The sequence below is a fragment of the Sus scrofa genome, chromosome 2 (genome assembly GCF_054392235.1).
Source record: "Sus scrofa isolate SSC_HxYL_T2T_F1_AM1 chromosome 2, Sscrofa_HxYL_maternal_Yorkshire_Landrace_v2.0, whole genome shotgun sequence".
Taxonomy (NCBI): Eukaryota; Metazoa; Chordata; class Mammalia; order Artiodactyla; family Suidae; genus Sus; species Sus scrofa.
In genome coordinates, this window is record NC_139384.1 from 94477246 (window position 1) to 94494877 (window position 17632).

At 44.1% G+C, this 17632-nt stretch overlaps 1 long non-coding RNA gene and 1 other non-coding gene across 2 annotated transcripts in view; both read right to left on the reverse strand.

The window, feature by feature from the left end:
- Positions 1 to 424: 424 nt before the first annotated feature.
- Positions 425 to 17632, reverse strand: part of LOC146405583 (uncharacterized) — an 83044-nt gene continuing 65836 nt past the window's right edge. Inside the window, exon 4 of the long non-coding RNA XR_014838071.1 lies at positions 425 to 837. This is a non-coding gene — a long non-coding RNA (uncharacterized LOC146405583). The remainder of the gene's footprint in view (positions 838 to 17632) is intronic.
- On the reverse strand, positions 3799 to 3931 carry LOC146405584 (small nucleolar RNA SNORA70). The gene has a single exon (XR_014839234.1). It is a non-coding gene; the product is annotated as a small nucleolar RNA SNORA70 (small nucleolar RNA).

Sequence of the window (17632 nt, forward strand, 5' to 3'; positions counted from 1 at the left end):
CAACATGCAAGACTGATTGTTATTATTGGTCCCATAGTAATGGTCTTTGCTTTTTTTTGCTTTTTTTAGGGCCACACCCACAGTGTATGGAAGTTCCCAGGCTAGGGGTCCAATCGGAGCTACAGCTGCCGGCCTACACCACAGCCACAGCAACACAGGATCCAAGCTGTGTCTGCGACCTACACCACAGCCCATGGCAACACCAGATCCCCTACCCACTGAGCGAGGCCAGGGATAGAACCATATCCTCATGGATACTAGTCAGATTCATTTCCACTGCATCACAACGGGAACCCTCCACTGGTCTTCTTTTCTTAGAACGAAAGTATGGAAGACAAGAAAGTACATTTTAAGCCAATGGCTTAAATGGTTGATGTTTTCTAGTCAAGTCATATTTCCCCCCATTTTTTTTTTTTGGCTTTATAGCATTTTTGGTGATGGGCGAACTCCGTGTGTAGTTATCAAAGGTTTAGTACATCTCTGAACTAAAAAGGCCACCTGCCACATCAGTAAACAAAGGATGTTGCAGCCATCAGACACTGTAACTACCCCCAACAGTGCCCGCCCAGGAGACGCAGGATAAGAAAACTTAGGGTACTGGGCTCAGGCAGCTGAGTGGCATATTAAAGGAATTTCAGTGAGCCCAGACTCTTGCATCTTTCCACACTTAGAAAGGCACTAATTCCTTAACTTCAGATGTCTGGTTTTCTTTAATTAACAGTAATCTTTTAGAGTTTCCTTATGGCTCAGTGGGTTAAGGAACTGGTATCATCACTTCATTGGCTCAGTTTTCTGCTGTGGTGTGGGTTCAGTCTTTGGCCTGAGAATTTCTGTATGCTGTGGGAGCAAACAAAAAGAAAAACAAATGAAAAAACAGTAAACTTTTTTTTTTCTTTCTTTTTAGGGCCTCACCTGCAGCATATGGAGGTTCCCAGGCCAGGGGTCGAATTGCTGCCGGCCTACACCACAGGCATAGCAACGGGGGATCTGAGCCATGTCTACGGCCTACACCACAGCTCATGGCAATGCTGGATCCGCAACCCACTGAGCAAGGCCAGGGATCAAACCCACAACCTCATGGTTCCTAGTTGGATTCATTTCTGCTGCGCCATGACAGGAACTCCACAAACAGTAATCTTTTGATGTTTTGACTACCTTGTCTATGTTGCAAAAATTCCTATATATCCTGCCTCCCACACTTGATTCTTTGGAGCAGTCTCTCAGAGTTATCTGAGATGCTGTGTTCTGGGCTTAAGTCATCAGTTTTGTCCAACAAATATAACATAATAGTCAACTTTAAGGTTGTGCTTTTTTTTTTTTTTTTTCCAGTCGACACACCTTTATCCTATCCTATCCCATCCATCACATTCCTGCTAAAAAACAATGGTGGCCGGTCCTCAGAATCAGGTGGTTTTCCAAAAGTGGTGCCAGGAATATTTATCTGGCATGTGGTAGAGAGTCAGGTAAAAGCTATTTTTTCACCTATCTTCTTCGGTCCTTGTTTTTATTTTATTTTTAAAGCATTTTATTAAAGTATAGTTGATTTACAATGTTATGTTAATTTCTGCTGTACAACAAAGTGATTCAGTTATACACATATCCATTGGTTTTCTCTCTTTATGGCTGCACCCACAGCATATGGAAGTTCCCAGGCTAGGGGTCCAAGCAGAGCTGCTGCTGCCAGGCCTATACCACAGCCACAGCCAAAGCAGGTCCAAGCTGCATCTGTGACCTATGCTGCAGCCTGTGGTAACACTAGATCCTTAACCCACTGAACAAGGTCCTGCATCCTCACAGACACTATGTTGTGTTCTTAACCCACTGAGCCGCAATGGGAACACCCTCTTTTTTGGGGGGGGTGCGGGTGCTGCACCTGTGGCATACAAAAGTTCCTGAGCCAGGATCGAGCCCGTGCCACAGCAAGAACAAGGTCACCTCCTTAACCGTTAGTCCACCAAGGAACTCCCACATATCCATCCTTTTTCAGATTCTTTTCCCTTATAGTTCTTCTTTCCTTGTTGTCTTTCTTCTCTTACATCCTTTTCCCCTTGACTGTTTCTCTGTTTCATACAGCATCCTTTCAGTTATACTGCTAGGGGACCTCCAGAGTTGATGTTGACTTTCCTGTTGTTTGCTTTTTGTTTCCAGGTCTAGACAGTCAAGGTCATGTGTCTCTCACCTATCGGTGGAAGATGATGAGTTTGTTGCCCTGGAAACCGACATGCATAAACTCAAAGCATAAGAAACCAGCATAATTTATTATTACTTCTTTGAGCTTTTATCTTTGGGATTTAAGACATTGTGGTCCTAGAGGAGTCAGTACTTATCCTAAACCCCTCACTTGCTTTATTAAAAGTATAAAGATTTTGAAGATAAAAGTTTATTAGTATATCATTAATAAAGGGGTTATTTTCACAAAAACATCTTTCCTTCACCCCATGTCCATTTGATGCTGATCAAAACATATCACTGGATATTTACTGAAAAAAAATTAAAAAACCCCCAAACAAATGTGATATGCTTTACACAGACACATAAAGAAGTGGGAAAAGAAAAAATGAAAGATGAGAGAAAATGACACTCTAGTTGGAAGGGTATGGTGGGACCAAATTATAGCTTTCTACCTGAGAATGTATCTTTGTCTATAGAACTGAATTCTGAGGTCAAGTAGCAGGTGTTCTTTTTAACAGACACCTCATTTTTACTACATAACACATCAACTGTCTCCCCTTCCTCTATTTTCAATTGGTCAGGTATCTGTTTCACTGACTGGCTGCTCATCAAACGGGGGTTTGATCTGCCAAACTGATAAAATCCATCATTCACAACAGGATCCAGCATTTGAAGGCTTGACTGGGGATATACGATCCACTTCCAAAGTGCCCCCCACCCCAAAGCCTAGCAAGTCAGTGATGGCAGCTGTTGGCAGGAGGCCTCCGTTCCTCACCCGGAGGGCTGCTCGAGAGTCTTAGGAATGACTGGTAGCTGGCGTCCCCCAGAGCAAGTGGTCCAGGGCTCGGGTTTTGGTGCAGAGAAAGGAATTCCTGCTGGAGTAACTCATCTGGCCTATTTTATCACCTCTCTCCCATTCTTGCCCAAGGGAGGAGGTGGAATTTCTGATTGGTGAATTTTATGGAAGGAACTAAGCATGGCCTGTCAGCTTCTTGGGGAGCAAGCATGTCTCTAGGATGTAGGCACTGTAATCTGTTTTTGGCCAGCCCAGAGTCAAGGGCCAGCACTTTGAGGAATCCCTGGCTTGTCCAGGTACGCCAGGACCTGGGTGGATAAGTCCATCTCACTGGGGTAAATAGATGGTAAACCCAGAGACTGTAGATCTAAAGGCATGATCTCCCATCTGCATTGCCAGTGATAGTTTGAGCTCTAACTGGTCGACTTTTTTCTTTTTCTTTTTTGACAGGAAAGTAGGATTTATTGGTAGGCATAAGGAGGAGATATAGCACCAAGGCTCTCATGAATGCAGGGCCCGCCATTTGGCTAAGAGGCCATAATCAGGGATGCATTTGACCCCAACAGCCATGCAGGATGAGCTGCTTTTCTGCTACCATGTTAGCAAATGCATATATGCTGAACTAGTAAATCCCCACTTCTTGGAGATGTGGATCTTGGCCCTGCTTAGGGCCTCAATCACATGCTCTTTGTCCAGCTTGGTGTGGATGGACACTACAACTTGGCCAATATGGAGCCTCACCACTGTTTTGGGGATTTTCAAAGGCACTGGGCATACCTGTCTGGAGGCGAGACTGGGGATGGCATGCCAGACACGAATCCACTGGAAAGGACTACCTCCAAGGCCCTTAGGGCAACCCATACAGGCAACAGACTGAATACACTCCCAAGGAGGCCGACTCTGCAGCCATTGCACACAGGGCCCCCATGGGGAAAAGAGTGTATGACTCTTATGTCAATGTGTTCTCAACACTGGAGGGGACAATGGAGCCTCTTAAACCTCCAAATATGCAGGAAGACAGATACAATGAGCGTAATCCAGCCAGCAATTTGCAGAATTAAATTCCTTCCCCGCTGGCTTAATTTCAGCATCTTCAAGGCTGAGAGTGTTACAGTGCTTGCCTGCCCCCCGCCCCCATCCCCCGGTTTAGAGCCTAAGAAGATATCTGAAAGCCTTCTTTAGAGAGACATCTGGGTAGGGAGGGCACAGGGAGTGGGAAAGAGAGAGTCATTTTTCTTTATCATTCTTGCCCTCAAATTCTCTCACCTGGTTTGGCCAAATGTCTAGTGGTTGTAACAATGTGACAAATATTCCTAGAGGACTTAACTGACTCCAATTTCCATTCCCTAGTCTGATGATGATGTTGGTGATGAAGATGATACTAACAGCAACAAAAGCAATAATGGCACTATTCTGAGCACCTACCACAAGCCAACCAGTATTCTCAAAGCTTTTGCATATATTGTGTCTCATCTTAATATTGGCCCTAAGAAGCCGATATTTTCATTTCACAGAAAGATGAGGACATGTGCTCCAAGCTACATAGAGCTATCTGTCTCCCAAGCCCGTACGCCTTCAATTTTGCCACGTTTCTCTGAGTCACTGCTCCATCTCAACTTTTCAGGGTGGGGAGGGCAGTTCAGCAAGAGGAAGTCTTGTTTTTCAAGCCTGGCTGACTTCTCCCTGGTGGGGTTTTCCCAACAACTTAGAAACTCAGCAGACATTCAAGTTGAACATTTTACTCGGAGGCTATTTTACCTTTCCAACGCCTCCATCCTGCCCTGCACGCCAACCCCACCCCTCCTCCCCCTCCTTCCTAGTCACGAAGCTGTTATTGTACCTGTCTCAGAGTTGTGCCCAGAGGCCATCTGTTCAACCAGGGGGTGCCATTATCTTTATAGTCCTTTAAAACGGCCATTTCCTAAAATTGCCTTTGATGATGGAAGATGGGGTTCTGCATCTCTGGGGGGCCACATCTGCATTGCTGTTTGGTCTTCCCATGGCAAAAGGAATTTGAAACAACTCTAACCCCGAGAGAGAAAAGCAGCCATGCCCTTCATAGGTGTGGTAGGCAGAATACTGTTTCTCCAAAGATATGACCCTTTTCCCAGAACCTGCAGCTATGCAACACGGCAAAGAGCCCCTGCAAATGTGTTTGAATTAAGGATCTTGAATTAAGGATGTGGGACATGATCATGGATTGTGTGGCGGGTCTAATATAATCACCAGGGTCCTTCCAAGGCAAAGAAGACAGAAAAGTCAGAGGAGATGTGACAAGAGAAGCAGCTGGAGTGATGGGATTGCTAGCTGGAGGCCAGGTACCAAGGAAGGAAGCCTCTAGAAGCTAGGAAAAAAAACAAGGAAACAGATGCTCCTCTAGAGCCCCCCGAAGTGACAAAGTTCTGCCAGCACCTTGATTTTAGCCCTGCAAGACCCATCTCAGACTTCTGACCTCTAGGGCTGTAAGATAATGTTACCAAACTGGACTTGGGTCCCCTCACACCCTGCACCACAAAGTCAGTTTGCTGACACTAGGTTGTGGGGAAGGAAAATACTGCAGTTATTGCAGGTATCAAGCAAGAACAGCTCGTGCTAAAAGACCTGAATGTCCTTTTTTTTTTTTTTTTTTTTTTGCTTTTGTCTTTTTAGGGCTGAACCCACAGCACAAGAGGTTCCCAGGCTAGGGGTATAATCAGAGCTGAGTCTGCTGGCCTACACCACAGCCACAGCAACACAGGATCAGAGCCGCGTCTGCGATGTACACCACAGCTCATGGCAACGCCGGACCCTTAACCCACTGAGCGAGGCCAGGGATCGAACCCACAACCTCATGGTTCCTAGTCGGATTCGTTCACCACTGAGCCATGAAAGGAACTCCTAGGACTCTTGTTTTATTGCTGAATTATTGCTCCTTGACTGCTTTTCCTTTGTTTCTGCATTCCCTCACTTCTCTAATTACTAACTGCTTAAGTCTGCTTTTTGGAACTCAAAGTCCAAGGAGATAAAGCCTTTTTCTACAAACAAGAAACAGGGGACCCAGAGGAACTTCTGTACGTGGGAGGGCCCTGCAGGATTCTGTTTGGTTTCAATCCCCCTTTTTTTTTGGTAATCCTCAATCCTAAGGGGAAAAGGGTTGGGGCAAAAAAGAGAATAAACTTTCAGATAGAGAAGTTAACACTAGACTCAGGCAAGGGAACTCAGTTTTAGGGAGGACTCAGTTTCAATAATAAATTTGTGTTGCTTTAAGGCATTAGGCTTGTGGTAATTTGTTCTAGTAGCAACAGGAAACTAAGACAATAGAATATTCTCCATCATCCTCTGCTTCATCATTTATGCAGCTGGCCATTATACATCCTGGTCAGAAACTCTGCGTCAACTAGTGACCCTGCCATTGAAACTTTTCTCACAAAATAGGAGACACCATGGCATAGTTTGTCTGGTGTGCTCTTTTGTTATTGCCTCTTTTCATAACACCTCTTGGGAAAAACGAGCTTAAAGAGTCCTGTTTCATGGTGATAAGACAAGAAATCATTATAGACCAAGACCATTTTGGTGGAGGTCACTGCCAGAGGTCCCTGCATAACCTTGGGCTGACTCTGAGGTATAACAGATACAAATCAGCGACAGCGTAACCAGCAGATGTCACATGTCCATTTACTGCTTGTGCTTCTGGAAGATAAAACATGCCTTATCACTCACTGGTGGGAAGCTCCCCTGGGTTTTTTAATTCAAGTATCAGCAACAGAGCTCTTTCAGTGCAATAGGAACTGAATGAAACAGCCAATGACTCTCCATCAGGTTCCAAAGGAAATTGTGTCCCTCATGCAGCTCCCATGGAAGTTGATCCAGCGTGGAAGTTGGTTTGGAAGGTTAATGGCCCTGGGTTGGGTCACTTTTAGAGAATGGGGGCAGGGAAGGTCTTAATTCTGTTTTCAGCTGAACACATTTGAAACTGCCTTGCTGATTCAAGGCATCCACTGTTGAAATCCAGCCAGCAGGATAATAATTCAATTAACTCCCCTGCTGAAGCCGGTAGGAACCCAAAGCGGTCATTTCCCAGTGGAAACTTTCACCACAAAACAAATTCAATTGATTTCTGCTGGCTCCTCTCATCCTCTGGGGACATCTGAAAGAGCAAACCAGTTCTAGCTGGTTAAACCAAAGATCCCTCCACGAGCGCTTCAACTGGTCACCACTTCTGGGATCCAGAAGGTGCTTGGCCCCACTGTGTGACTACGGTGTCAGGTGTCAAGTCACTTTTGGATTCTTGTGCCCTTTGTTCTCTGGTCTGTTTCCTCCATTCCCTCTGGGGGAAGGGCTCCCATTATTGATTAAAGGCTACGGTTCTCCTTAATGGGTGTTTCTGTAATAGCTACATTGTGAGCAGGGCCATAGAGCATTAGCTATTTGGTTTTTTGTTTGTTTGCCTTTTTAAGGTCACACCCAGGGCATAAGGAAGTTCCCAGGCTAGGGGTCGAATCAGAGCTATAGCCATTGGGCTACACCACAGCCTCAGAGACACAGGATCCAAGCAGCATCCATAGCTCACAGCAATGCTGGATCCTTAGCCCACCGAGCAAGGCCAGGGATAGAACCCATGTCCTCATGGATACTATTTGGGTTTGTTACTGCTGAGCCACGTTGGGAACTGCAGCATTAGCCATTTGTACATGAGGAGGACAGCCATATAAGACCAAGCAGAGTGTGTACTCCCGTGCAACTTGTATCTCTGCCACATCACACTAACAGCTCTAGGTGTGGTCAGCTCAGATCTTAAGATCATCTTCAGATAAGCTGAATACTGAGAAAATGGAAATGGGACAGATAAACATACATGAAAGAGGGAAGCAGCTCTGAAAGCCTGAGAACTAGAGGAGAGAAAAATACAGAGTGTGGAGAAAAGGGAACCCTCCTGCACTGTTGGTGGGAATGTAAGCTGGTACAACCACCATGGAGAACAGTACGGAGGTACCTTAGAAAACTATACATAGAACTACCATATGACCCAGCAACCCCACTCTTGGGCATATATCCGGAAGAAACGCTCCTTAAAAAAGACACATGCACCCGCATGTTCTTTGCAGCACTATTCACAATAGCCAAGACATGGAAACAACCCAAATGTCCATTGACAGATGATTGCATTAGGAAGATGTGATATATATACACAATGGAATACTACTCAGCCATAAAAAGAACAAAATGATGCCATTTGCAGCAACATGGATGGAACTAGAGATTCTCATACTGATTGAAGTAAGTCAGAAAGAGAAAGACAAATACCATATGATATCACTTATTTCTGGAATCTAATATATGGCACAAATGAACCTTTCCAGAGAAAAGAAAATCATGGACTTGGAAAATAGACTTGTGGTTGCCAAGGGGGTCAGGGAGGTAGTGGGATGGATTGGGAGCTTGGGCTTAACAAATACAAACTATTTCTTTTGGAAGGGATTAGCAATGAGATCCTGCTGTGTAGCACTGAGAACTATGCCTAGTCGCTTATGATGGAGCATGATAATGGGAGAAAAAAGAATGTGTACATGTATGTGTGACTGGATCACTATGCTGTACAGTTAAAAAAAATTGTATGGGGAAATAACAATAAAAATAAATAAATAAATTAATTAAAAAAATACATAGAGACCAGGCCTAGGGAACAGTGCGACGGTGCTGAGTGCTCAGCCAGAGAAAGGAATGAGGGCTAAGGGGAGAGGTTCTAATAAGAACATGGAAAATTCTGACCATTTATTTAAACACTCTACTTGGAGAGACCTTCATTTACATTCTACTTCCATCACTAAGTGTAGTTGAAAAAACACATTTAGCTTATTGAGTGTCATTACTATTTTTTTTTTTTTGTCTTTTTGTATTTTAAGGGCCACACCTGAGGCCTATGGAGGTTCCAAGGCTAGGGGTCCAATCGGAGCTGTAGCCGCCAGTCTATGCCACAGCCACAGCAACACTGGGATCCAAGCCAGGGCTGCAACCTACACCACAACCCAGCGCAACACCGGATCCTTAACCCACTGAGCAAAGCAAGGGATCGAACCCGCATCCTCATGGATGGTAGTTGGGTTCACTAACCACTGAACCACGAAGGGAACTCCCATCATTACTGTTTCAGTTGGTAAAGTCTGATGTTGGCAAAGATGGGGCATAAGGTGATCTTGATTGACTGGGTCTGGGCAGGCTCAACGAACTGCCTTTGCAACCAGGACCTGAGTGCAGAGAGCTTCCAAGGGTTGAAAGGTAGCAAGAGTGTGCTCAACAGGAAAAGGGAGTGAATGAAGGAAGACGTGCAGCACAGCCCTGAAAGGGGGCCACCCTATACCTCCAATTCCTCGCTTTCCTAACTCCCCTTGGAGGTCTTGAAGCCTGGGTCAGAGATGACATAACATGCGTATATTTGCAGGTTGGCAATTTAACTTGATCCACTAATGCCCAGAGGTTGTAGTTCATGCCTTTATTTTAACAGAGGCCCCAAGTGATCATAACTTCCTCAAACCACAAAGAAATATACAGACAATGGCCAACTGTTATCTACAAATTGAAATGAATTATAGTGAAGGGGAATACGAAGTCCAGAGACTGTATCCACTTAAAAAAATATTACTGATAATGTCCAACTAATAATGAGCAAATTAGTCCCTATCTGACAAAGATTAAACACAAACACAATTTATTATTTTGGAGGTTTGACAGCTTTGCTGATGTGAATCCTCAGGGAAGACAAATGACCTGTTACCTAATACATGACTTAGAGCAAAGGTATCCTACTCCTTCAGCCAGATGAAGAGCTTATTCTTAAAGACCAACACTAGCAAACTGATATTTAATTATAATTAACTATCTTAAGAGACTTGAAAGACAGCTATGAGAATAGAAGAAAATGATGGCAAAAGAAACAAACATTATAAAACACTGATGTCTTTCAAAGGTTTTTTTTTTATACAATGATTTTTATTTTTTTTCATTATAGCTGGTTTACAGTGTCAGAGGTTGTTGATTGGCCTCTACTTGCAATTTTAAAATGACTTAAGAAAGTAAAAAATTTTAAGATCATGAGAAGAATTTAACGGCATTTGAAAAAAGCTCTAGGAGCTTTTACTTTATTTTATTTGTCCTTTTAGGGCTGCACTCTCAGCATTTGGAAGTTCCCAGGCTAGGGGTCAAAAAATTGGAATTTTAGCTGACAGCCTATGCCACAGCCACAGCAACGCAGGATCCAGGCTGCACCTGCTGCTTACACCACGGCTCACCGTCAATGTGGCATCCTAAACCCACTGAGCAAGGCCAAGGATGGAACATGCATCCTCGTGGATACTAGTTGGGTTCATTACCACTGAGCCACAACAGGAACTTCTAGTAGCTTTTAATAAAGTAAGGCGATGATCAGTATAAAAACTTGCACTTTTTAAGTATTTTATTTTATTGTATTTTTTCCGTTTTTTTTTTTTTTTCTTTTTTCTTTTTTTCTTCCTTTAATGCCCACACCTGCGTGTATGGAAGTTCCTGGGCTAAGGGTTGAATCAGAGATGCAGCTGCCAGCCTATGCCACAGCCATGGCAACATCAGATCCTAGCCACATCTGTGACCTACACTGGAGCTTCTAGCAAAGCCAGATCCTTAGCCCACTGAGCCAGGCCAGGGATTGAACCCACATCCTCTTGAACCCTATGGGTTCTTAACCCATTGAGCCACAATAGGAACTCCAAACTTGGACTATTTTTAAATAAATAATATGTATTAGAAGATACAGACTTGGGGTTCCCACAGTGGCACAGAGGGTAAGGATTCTGGCTAGTATCCATGAGGATGCGGGTTCCATCTGTGGCCTTGCTCAGCGGGTTAAAGACCTGGTGTTGCTGTGGCGGTGGTGTGGCTGTGGCCTAGGCTGGCTGCTACAGCTCCAATTGGACCCCTAGCCTGGGAACCTCCATATGCTGCAGGTGCGCTCCCCCTCCCCCCAAAAAAGAAAGATAAAAAGAAGATACAGACTTTAAAAATTACTTATAATCTGAGGGAGAATCTGTTAACACTTTGCTGTCTATCTTTTCATACTGTTTCTGATATCGTAATGGCTTTGGGGCAGAGACAAGAAATGAAGTAGCAGAGATGAAATCAAATACTGACATGTTTTGAGGATCTGCTGAGGAACTTTTAAAGGTACGCATAAATATTGACAAGCTAAATTATTTTCAAATAGTGAACAGATGTAAAAATTGGCACAAGAAATAGTAAAACCTAGAGGTCAATGAAAACACAGAGGATAAGTGGAAGTAGTCCTAGTGTGCACGTGATTAGTGCTTCTCACGGTGAGTGGGGACCCACTTATAAGTTACAGAATGAATGTAGTAGTCTTGAGCAATACTAACACCAAAAAGGAGGAGGAAGAAAAGAACTAGACTCAAATTGGAAGCATCCCTAAGCCGTTTTGAAGCGTTCCTTTTGCGTTTGAATGTGCGCATGCGCGCGCATGCACTGTTACAAGTAATGCACTTTCTACTCCGATTCTGAAAAGGTGTGGATGCTACAGCAGGAGACTGAAATTTTACAGACTAAGTCCTCAGAGAAGAGAACAAAGAGCCAGTGGAGAAAGGATTCCACCTCCAGATGAGAATATTCTCTAGTTCAAAGGGGGTTACACAGGAGAAAATCCCTGCACTCAATTAGAGAGTTATGCGGATACCAATTACGCTGCTGGCTAATAGCGCTGGATTGACCTGCTGACCCGCTAGATAGCCATTAATATTTTAGCGGCTCACCACTGTCCCCCTCATAAAAGAACTGCACTCCTTCAGGATGCTTCTGATGCTTCTCTCCCTGCCCCAATAGCAGGCGGAGAATTATGCTTCTTCTGCCTGCTTTCCTGTGCCTTGCAGCCTCCACGAAAACCCCCCTTAAGGTTAAGGGGTTGGATGGGCCATCTCCCTGGATCAAGCCTGGAGCCAGTTATTCTCCATTAAATCACATCAAGAACTACAATGCTGCCAGAGGTTTGGAACCTAACCCACTGTGCTATTACAATGCCCAGGGCAACAGTGTGATGTGCTGTCTAGATGATGTGTAGAAAACCACTATCAAACACAGAAACAGGCTTGCTAGAGGGCAGAGGGCAGGGTGAATTGAATCCTGGAGACCTCAGGCCATTAGCTGCAGTCAAAGGTCTGCCCTGCCAATTACGACTAATTGATGACCCGGGATTCTGCTGGAGTCCTCTTGTGAAAGCTGTGCCAGCTGTCTCACTGCCTGAGAGCATCATTTGGTGGACACGTCGAGAAGCCCTGGGTGTCAGGGCTCCTGTGACAAGAACAAGATGGCAGAGTTCATACATATCATTGTGAAATTCATCACTGCACTGTAGGGGAGCTCAGATTTGGTCTCTATTTTGAGTTATTCATTGAAAAAGAAATGGCAAGTACAAAGTCACTGTCTTCATAAAGTTTCTTCCTCACTTGAGAGCACCCTGAGGGTAAATAAGCCTCAACAAGGGCCCATATTTGTTATGAGGCTTCAGAGGGCAAAAATAATAGAGAATGTATCTGGCTGGAGAAATCGTACAGGATTTCAAACATCTGCAGACCAAGTCATGCAACGTGGACTTTATTTGCATGGCCATTTTCCACCCACATCTTCTTTCTATTGGTTGATGTTTTCCAGAAGGGAGGCTGGGAGAGCTGCCTTTCACTACCCAAATCCTCTGTTTCTTCTCAACTTCTGTCTGCATCTCAGCCCTCACTGCACCTCTGATTTGGGGGAGTAATCTGGAATCACAGAGGCATTCAGTGCTTTTTTGTTTGTTTGTTTTTTTGGCTGCGTCCACAGCATGCAAAAGTTCTGGGGCCAAGGGTCAAACCCATACCACAGTAGTAATCAGATTCACAGCAGTGGCAATGCCAGACCCTTAACCTGCTGAGCCACCAGGGAGCTCCCAGGTCTTTCTTCTTCTTCTTCTTCTTCTTCTTCTTTTTTTTTTTTTGTCTTTTTTTTGCTATTTCTTAGGCCGCTCCCGCGGCATATGGAGGTTCCCAGGCTAGGGGTCGAATCGGAGCTGTAGCCACCAGCCTACGCCAGAGCCACGGCAACGCAGGATCCGAGCCGCGTCTGCGACCTACACCACAGCTCACGGTAACGCCGGATCATTAACCCACTGAGCAAGGGCAGGGACTGAACCTGCAACCTCACGGTTCCTAGTCGGATTCGTTAACCACTGTGCCACAACGGGAACGCCTTCTTTTTCTTTCTTTTAAATTAAAGGCACTCAAGAGAATCTGAGTACAGAGAGGCAAGAAAATCCTAAATGTAAATGATTTCTTCAAATCCTCTACACCTTGTCTTTCTTTCTCTTCCTTTTTCTCTCTTTCATCTATTTACATACACTGAATTCCTTTCTCAGAAGCAGTGTCAGAGAAAAGCCAGAGATTTTTCTGGTGACTATGTTCTAATTCTGGCTGAATCCCTATTTGGTATTTAATGGGTTAGAGAGTTTAAAGAACAGGGAAAATCCTAAACTGGACAGGACCTAGATGCTTCCAAGACCTCCTCCCTTGTACTTAGAGTGACAAGGACATTGATTCAATAAATATTGATTGAATCCCTATGGTATTGTGAGGCTTTACATGTAGGGGACATTTTTCTGTTTCAGTGATGATTTTAGTTATATGATAATCAAACCCCAGTATCTTCTGAGACAACATTTCTTCTCTCCTGCTTCTTGATGAAATGGTCTTGACTTCATGTGAGCCCCTTCTTCAAAGATGGGCTGGCAAAACTTCACTGACCACTCATTGCCACAATTCCCACTTATCACACGAAGACGTGAGCACAGAACAGGCATCCTGGGGCTTTCAGCCCCCAGGAGGGTGAATGCTGTTCCCTGAGAGAGTCTGTAGGCAGCTAAGTTGCACACACAGCATCTTGCCTGCAACAGCTTCTGAGCGCTCTGAAAACACTTGGGTCTTATGATGCCTCTATTCTGTAAAAGGATCATTGCTGAGGTCAGATGACTTGCCCTGGTATCACCTGGCAACTCAGCAGCTACACCAGAAATAGAATCCTGTCTGGTGCTCCTGACTGCTCTGCAGGAGCTTATAACACTGCTGACCCTTGAGACAGGAAAAAGAAGTCACCCATGGAGTCCTTGCCGCCCCCTCACAAAAAATATATCTCCCTGGCCTCAAGGTCATTATGGCCCTTGCAGCTTGGGGTGTGCCAGCATCCCTCCCGAACCCAACTCAGTCCTGAAAGTAACCCCAGGAGGATGGTGTCAGCAGTGCAGACTGATGCATCTGCTCTGTTGGACCACAGGGTGGTGTTGTGAGAGGTAATGGACAGTGCTGGTGGAGGCGGGGCTCCGCAGGCATTCAGTCAGGCTGCAGGAAGATGACGAGGGATGCTGCCCCACAGTTCTACCCACTCAGTGAATGGCTCATGAAACAGAGGTGCTGGTCTTAGAGGGCAGATGCCCAGTTGGTGACTGCAGTGGAGGTACAAAGCAGCAGAACACAGTGGAGGCTGAGATGCTGCAGTAAGACTCCTGAGTTCAAATCTCAGCTCTCCAGCTTGCTCCCATTTATTACTGGTGGGATATTGGGCAATTTATATCGTGACTTTCTACCTGAGTTTCTTCATCTGCAAAATGTGGACAATAATAACACCCATCTGATAGGTTCTGTTGTTAGAATTAAGTGGCTAAATGAGTAAGGCACTTAGTATCTGGCAAGTAATAAATATCATATAATTGTTCACTATTATACATCTATTCAAAAGGCTATTTGATGACCATTAAAAACGATGGTTATAGGAGTTCCCATTGTGGCTTAGCGGTAATGAACCCAGCTAGTATCCATGAGGGCGTGGGTTCGATCCCTGGCCTTGCTCAGTGGGTTAAAGATCTGGCGATGCCATGGTGTAGGTTGCAGACATGATTTGGATCTGGCATTGCTGTGGCTATGGTGTAGGCTGACAGCTATAGCTCCAATTCAACCCCTAGCCTGGGAACCTCCATATGCCACAGGTGTGGCCCTAAAAAAAAATGATGGTTATAAATTGTGATGTTCTGGTAAATGTTTAACTACTAAAATCCTCGGGGCAGGAGGAGATCTGATGTCTAATGTTTGCTGATTTCTATGGTTTAAATACTCCCAACAGGACTGATTTCAAGAATATATAATTAGAAAGAAGTACTCATGGTCACCTCTCAAGAGCTGGCATGCTACCGGTTATGAAGTCTAGGTAATAACACGAAAGATGCTATGAGATATTATGTGAAAAAATAAGAATAAAATTTGAAATAAAAAAATGATTACCAGTTATGTGACAATCAACTGTGTGCAAAGAAAAGAAATGCAAGGAAATATACAAATACCAATCATGTTAAGAGTGGTAGGAATGCAACTAATTCACCGACCACCAATAAAAACTTCAGGACAACTCAGACACTGCAGTCAGCTGTGTCAGGAACTGGCTACACCCCCCAGTGTTTCGACCAACTCTGGAACTACTCAGCCCTGAAAGTAGATCTGGGATCTGGCTCTACCTGCCAGTGGTCCAGCTCTAGCCTGAGGATCTAGCTCCACCCACCAATGGGTGGGCATCAGCTCTGGGATTTCTTGGACCCTAACTCCACCCACCAGTGAGCCAGCACTAGTTCTAAGGTGCCATGGTGTTCTTCAGCCAGCTATCTTGTGGCCTGGTCCTGTCAAGCAATAGCCAACAGCCTCTGCACAAGATAGAGCCTGGCAACCCACTGGAACAGGGGCCAGCCAAGCCACCAGACCACTCACAGTAGTCAGCATGTCACAAAAGAAAGACTCAGGTAGTCCGGATTGCCAGGGGGGACCCCTAGAACATATAGCTCTAGTAAGCATGAGGGAGCACACTGCTGGGAAGCATAAGAGTCTCCTATAAGAGGCCACTTCCCCAAGGCTGGGAAATATAACCAACCTACCAGATGCATAGAAATAAAAATAGTAAGGTAGGCAAAATGAGGTGACAGGAACATGTTCAAAATAAAGAAACAAGATGAAACTTCAGAAGAAGAACTAAGTGAAGTGAAGATAGGAAATCTACCTGAGAAAGAGTTCAGGGTAATGACTGTAAGGATAATCAAAGAACCCAGGAGAAGAATGGATAAACAGAGTGAAAAGTTAGAAGTTTTTGGTGTGTCCGTCGTGGCTTAGTAGAAATGAATCTGACTAGCATACATGAAGATGCAGATTTGATCCCTGGCCTCACTCAGTGGGTTAAGGATCCGGCATTGCTGTCAGCTGTGGTGTAGGTCACAGACATGGTTCAGATCCTGCGCTGCTGTGGCTGTGGTGTAGGCCAGTGGCTACAGCTCTGATCTGACCCCTAGCCTGGGAACCTCCATATGCCATGGGTGTGGCCCTAAAAAGACAAAAAAAAAAAAAAAAAAAAAGTTAGAAGCTTTTAACAAAGATTTAGAAAAATAAAGAACAACCAAACAGAGATGAAGAATATAATAACTGAAATGAAAAATACACTACAAGGAATCAACATAGACTATAAGAGATAGAGCAATAGATCAGCAAGCTGGAAGACACAGCAGTGGAAATCTCTATTGATGCTAAACAGGAAAAAGAAAAAAGAATAAAAAGAATTGAGTACAATTTAAGAGACCTCCAGGAAAACATCAAGTAGACTAACATTTGCATTATAGGGGTCCCAGAAGGAAAAGGAAGACAGAGGCAGAGAACATGTTTGAAGACATAATAGCTGCAAACTTACCTAACCAGGGGAAGGAAATAATCATTCAAGTCCAGGAACTATAGAGAGTCCCAAACAGGATCAATCCAAAGAGGACAACACCAAGACACATTGTAATTAAAACTGGCAAAAATTAAAAATAGAGGATATTAGAAGTAGTAAGGGAAAAGGAACAAGTTATGTACAAGGGAATTCCCATAAGGTTATTAGCTGACTTTTCAGCAGAAACTCTGCAGGCCAGAAGAGAGTGGCACGATATATTCAAAGTGATGAAAGGGAAACATCTGCAATAAACAAAAATCTACCTGGCAAGGCTCTCATTCAGGTTTGATGGAGAGAGCAAACGTTTTAAAGACAAGTAAAAGCTAAAAGAACCCAGCACCAACAAGCCAGCTTTATGAGAAATGTTAAAGAGACATCTCTAATTAAAAAAGAAAAGGTCACAACTAGAAACATGAAAATTATGAAAGGAAAAAAGCTCCCCAATAAAGGCAAATATACAGTAAAGGCAGTAAACAAGGAGGTACAAAACTATTAGGAAGCTTAAAAGACAAAGGTAGTAAAATCATCTATATCCACAATAAACAGTCCTGGGATACACAAAACAATTAGATATAAAATGTGATGTCAAAATCAGCAATTGTGAGGTGAGGAGAGTACAAATGCAGGGTTGTTAAAATGCATTTGAAATTAAGAAATCAGTGAGTTAAAATAATCATATAGATTGATTGATTGATTGATAGATAGAAACCCCACGGTAACCACAAACCAAAAATTGGCACTAGATACACAAAAAAGACTAAAAGAAGTCCAAGCATAAAATTAAAGATAGTTGGAAGTTCCCTGTGGCACAACAGATTAAGGATCTGGTGTTGCTGCAGCTGTAGCACAGGCAGCAGCTGTGATGTGGGTTTGATTCCTGGCCCAGGA